This window comes from Danio rerio, chromosome 4 (genome assembly GCF_049306965.1).
Source record: "Danio rerio strain Tuebingen ecotype United States chromosome 4, GRCz12tu, whole genome shotgun sequence".
Lineage (NCBI taxonomy): Eukaryota > Metazoa > Chordata > Actinopteri > Cypriniformes > Danionidae > Danio > Danio rerio.
In genome coordinates this window covers 39,462,129-39,468,147 of record NC_133179.1, presented here as the reverse complement: position 1 = coordinate 39,468,147, position 6,019 = coordinate 39,462,129, and positions in this window count along the sequence as shown.

Genomic DNA, 6,019 nt, shown 5'->3' with positions numbered 1-6,019 from the left:
TGTGTAGTACTGCTCGTCAGCGCAACCACCTATTGTGGAGTTCTTTGCACTGGAGACCACAATCTCCTGAGCATCACTCTAAAGGCTCGTACACACAGGGACGCTTTTTGTTTGGGTTTATCATCAGCGTTTTATGAGACATTTTTCTGTATTTAAACCCAATCGATTTTTACTGGCGTCGAGTAGAAGAGTATGCAAAATCACTCCTTGATGTTAGATGAACATTGAATTTCATTTGAAAAGGTATTAAAAAGGTCTTTAAAAGCCTTGAATTTCATTTGGAGGATCCTGGGGGTACCCTGCTAATGCATTTCTTTCTGATTTATACATCTACACCCTTCAACATCCAGAGTAACGTGTCCAGAGTAAGAGCAACTGTGAGGGAGACGCCATCCATTATTAGGCTCAGGGTTCACGCTGAGCATCTCATCTGCAGGGTGAATCAACAAGCAGGACAGTCATCATCTCTTTCTATTATAGCGAGCATCAACTAGATTTACACAATAGCTTGCCTTGTGCCCATCAAAAAAAGCTTGAGCTAAAGCTTAAAGAGTAGATGATGAAGCTAAATTTGTTCATAAAAAAAATATATATAAACACAAACTAAACATAATGCAGGAATATAAATTTGTCAATATAATAAACATTCATTTTCAGTGAATGGTGGGGGGGGTTATCCATCTAAAGCCTGATTTATACTTCTGCGTCAAACGGCGGTGTATGCTACGGCGCTGACGCATAGCCCTCCGCCGTGGCCGTCAGCGTCACTAACGTGCACCTCTCAAAAAATGTAACTCTACGTCGCAACAACGCGTAGCGCAAGCTCTGTGATTGGTCGGCTTGGTAACGTTGACGAGTCTGGGCGGGACCAAGAGCCACGCGAATGGCGCGAGCGATTGTTTACAAGTGTGGAGTCCCGTGAAGGAGCTCCGGGTGGAAAGTTTTGTTTTGTGTTTACCTCATAGTAATCGTTGTTGCACGTCCGCCAGTTCCCGCCTCAAAATGAGCGAGTTTGAGTCACTTGTACAACCAGGAAGTGTTCAGGAAAAGATAAACAGAAGCGAAGAAACTCTACACAGAGGAACATTTACACGTCACTGCCAACTAGCGTTTCGGAAGTGTTAATGCAGGCCAACAGAGACATCGTGCAGAAGTGTAAATGCACAGCTACGGGCGTTGCATGCGCCGTGGGTCACGCCGGTCACTTGACGCAGAAGTATAAACCAGGCTTAATAAGGATGCATTTTCTTGTCACAAGTAGCAGTTTATCTAACAATTTATAACCTTTGGTGTCAAGGGTCAATGACATTTCTTGTGTTTTAGAAGGGAGTCCCAAAAGAAAAAGATCGGGATCTTTTTTAATTTGATCTTAAAAATTGTGCTAATTTCATACGCAAAAAAGTTCCAGAATCTTCAAATGAGTTTGCACTTCCAGAAACAATGAAAGTATGTACCAAGCTCTGTATGACACTTAACACGAAGAGCTGGTATAGAGGAATCCATTTTATTCAATAAAACTGGCGTTATATGCAGCCTATGTAAAATCTTATATTGAGTCTCTAAAGTCGATTACAAATAAAAGTGGATCTAATACACCTCAAAGCCTCATGCCAGTCATCATCTATATAAACATTACACAGGTCTTCCTCCCACTTATGGGCCACTGTGATCACAAGTCCAGAGATATTAGAGTATAGAAAAGAATAAAATCTAGAAATAAAATGAACAGCATTTGTTGTGTTAGCGAGAAATCTTTCCGAACTATTTAGTGCTAATGTATCTGGTATTTGTTTTTGCTTTGACATAACAGTGACAAAATTGCAGATATCCAAAGTGATGTTGGTTTGGGAGATCAAATTTCTTTTGGAATTGTTGGAAGGACATTAAAGAGTCATCCTGGAACAAGTCAGATAGAATATGAATTACTTTTATGTGCCATGCTTTGAAAAGAGGTGAATCTATGCCAGGGATAAAGTCCTGATTCAAATAAATTGGTTTTAACATAATTATAGCTTCCCCTCTCCCTAAAAACCTGGAAATCTGTCGCCAAACTTTAATAGAGCTATATAGTATTGTATTTTTCTTCACTGTCTCTTTTTACTTGTGGAGACAAGCAAACAAACTCCAGACAGATAGTGGGGAGCAGGCCCAGGAATCCACACAAGGGCATAGGTCAGGGGTCAGCAACCCGCGGCTCTAGAGCCGCATGCGGCTCTTTAGCGCTGCCCTTGTGGCTCCCTGAAGTTTTTTCAAAAATGTTCAAAAAGATGGGGAAGGTTAGTATATATTTTTGTTTTAATATGATATCTACAGGAGGACAAACATTTTTAACGTTTTCAAATGCTGTAAAAGTGTGTAGAATTAATATTTAATTTCAACATTTCTGTCAACGAAGATTTGCGTCATAACCTGCGACACAGGATGTCTATCAGCAGGGCGGGATGCCGGGCAGGTGGCTGTTGTAAACAAACCGGGAGATAATAAAGCATGGAAAACCGTTCAGAGATGGTGACTACATGAAGGAGTCATTCATCAACATATTAGAACACCTATTTGCAGACTTCAAAAACAAAACCAAGATAATACAAAAAATTAAAGATATACCTCTCTCCGCTAAGACAGTGAAGGAAAGGGCTATTAAAATGGCAGGTAACATCACCGATCAGCAAACCAAGGACATTAATTCAGTGCCAGCATACTCAATTGCCTGTGATGTGAGCGATATTCAATGCGCTTTTATGCAGGTATGTGAACTCTGATGGGCCGCAAGAAGAAATGATCAAATTAATATCACTGAAAGACCAGAGGCTGTGCTGAAGTGTTTAAATGACAACGAAATCAACACCAACCAACTGATTTCAGTGGCTATTTAATCATGAAGGCTCATTATCTATTTGTAGCCAACTTAGTAATTTTTATAGTAGGCTAATATAGCTACTATAGATACATACAGCATGTGTTTGGCTTATATAAGGCTTTACATTTTTTGCAGCTCCAAACATATTTGTTTTTTGTTTTTTTTTTGGTCCAATATGGCTCTTTCAACATTTTGGGTTGCCGACCCCTGGCATAGGTCATAGTAAGATTTGAACCATTTCCAAATGAGTCTGGCATGGCAAGCCCAGTTATAATATACGATATTAGGCAGAGCTAATCCACCTAGCTCTGTTGGCATCTGCAGAAATTTAAGTTTTTTTGCCATTCCATATAAATCTAGAAAAAGCACTTTCAAGCTGGGCAGAGGCTTTCCTGCTTGATTATAAGGGTGTCAATTGAAGAGGGTATAACATTCGGGGGAGAATATTCATCTTTATTAAGCTTATTCTACCAAAGAGTGAAAGGGGAAGGGCTTGCCAGCGGTTTAAGTCTTTTTTGACCATTTGAACAATTGGGGCATAATTGAGTTTCCATAGTTGATTTAAGTCAGTTGACACTTTAATTCCGAGATTAACAAATCCAGATTTTGACCATTTAAAAGAAATATTTACTATAGATTCAGCATCGAAATTACCTAATGGCAATGCTTCTGATTTATTAAAGTTAATTTTGTAGCCAGAAGTTAAACTAAAATCTTCAAAAATGATAGTGTTCAGGTGACGATAAAAACAGCAGAATATCATCTGCATAAAGTGCAATTTTGTGTTCACAACTCTTCATTGATATACCCTTTATATTTTTATTCTGTTTGATAGCTTCTGCTAGTGCCAATGCAAACAAAAGAGGGCTCAGTGGGCAGCCCTGTCTGGTGCCCCTAGCAAGTGGAATAGGTTCTGATCGTAGACCATTAGTAATAATGCAAGACATGGGGGAGTGATAGATGGTTTGAATCTCTTTTAAAAATTCACCCTTTATACTAAAACTATGCAGAGTTTCAAACAGGTAACTCCACTCAACCCTATCAAAAGCTTTCTCTGTCCCTGAAGATACAGAAATTGCTTTATAGTTGTGTTGATTGGTGTACTGTATAACATTCATAAGTCTTCTTTTGCTGTTCACACCAGATGCGGAACGCGTGGATAAATCGCGCTATTTGCGCATAAATAGCCGCATAAACGTTTGAGTTTACTCGCTTCATTTGCGCGCCAAACCCCGCTTCTTTCGCGTGTCAAATTCACTTCAGAACCGACGCGGATTCGCTTGATGGGCAGAGCTTCTGCCCGAAGACTCTAGCTTCATAGCTAAATGGCTAACATGGATTTTATGAAGAAAATAACAGTGTTTATGTGCTTTATGAAGACTGAAAAACAGCGTTGATACGTTTAGGGTCGTGTCTGAGTCCACTACATTCTTTCAGAGGTGCATCCAGCCCTGTGAGCTCATAAACTCCTCCAGAAACTTAACCTGGATGATAGAGGTTTTCAGCGGTACTTCTGACAAAGCCAAGCCGAGTTTGATGAACTGTTGTTGGTGAAGGCTGGAGGATTTCCCTCGGAACACCGACAACAGGTTCTACGTCACAATCACGCCCCCACAAGAGCAAGCTTCAGATTGGTTAACGCAGCGCAAATGTTCGCTGAAGTTCAGATTTTCGAACTCGAGAGATTCAAACGCGCAAAACGCTTAATTTGCCCCGCGCCAATCGTGCAATTTGCGTTATTTGCGCCGCAGGATGTCTATTCGCGCGTTTGCATTGACTTAACATGTATATCACTCGCGCTTGACGCGCGTTTCGCGTCTGGTGTGAACGCAGCATTATATTTGTAATAGAGAAATGTTCTGTATTAAGCCTGTCTGGTCTGGGTTTATAAGGTGGGGGAGAACTATCTCGAGTCTCCTGGCCAGCAGCTTAGTGAGTATCTTGGCATCAATCCCAATTAAGCTAATGATCTTTATGAACTACATTCATCAGGTGATTTATTTTTCTACCACTCGATTTGAACATTTATAACCTACTTGGAAAACCCGATTGAGACAAATCCTGCATGTTCGTAGCAAGTGCACATAATTTAAGCTTATATTAGTGAGTTTGCATTATTGTATAAAACTTATGCAAATGCCTAAAGCCACGTTTGCTGTAAACCGGAGTAATGAGGAGATGGCAAGATGACATACTTAGTTACTTATTTTCATTCATTTGTACTTTTGTCTTTGTTTTCTTGCCTTTGTGCATGTCCTGAGGCTTAGCTGAAGACTTACGTGGCGACATTTTATATACCCGACAAGATGCAGAAATGCCATCTAAAAAGGTTTCCTGCTGTTTGTCCAATCAGGGACAGTGACAATGTAAATATACAAATAATAATGTTAACCCTGGGTTTGTGAATGTGAAACATCTGTTAATGAACATCCAGGATTATATTTTAACCCCAGGTATAACATGAGCAGTGTGGAACATGATTACAGATAACCCAGGATTCTGTTTATCCAGCGTTAGAATGACCCAGGGTTAACAATTTTTGCATACTGTAATCCATATCTAAATCAGCAAAAGTCTTTTTTAGACTAGTTTGTTGGCCAGTTGTAGTCAGTACAATGCTAAACGTTATTGTTCCACCATAGTTTGTTTGTTTTGCCTCACGTCGTCCCACAGCAACATCATATAGTTTAGAATACTGTACAATGTTTTATAATACTTAATTATCTAAGTGTCCATTTCATTCAGCATATTTAAAATTGGGGGCATCCACGATTTTTGACATACTTCAAACAAGACCATTTTGGTTGGTTGGTGTTTGAGAATGAAAATCAACCTGTTTGTTCCTGCAGATCTTCCTGTAGGGGATCAACCTACGTTTTAATATCGATCAGGGATTAATTAGCTCATTTCAATGAATCGGATCCTGAAGATTCGAATCATTGATTTGACTCAAATGAGTTAGATTGAATCAGATCAAAAGATTCACACTTTATCTACCATTTGTCCCGCAAATAGAAGACATCGTATCTTACCAATCTTGTTTATATTATTTACGTGGCCAACGATCATAACATAACACAGTATTGGGTTAACTTTTAGCAAGGTAACAAGATCTACAGCTCGAGGCAATGACTTAGAAGCACATAAACAAGAACACAGTTC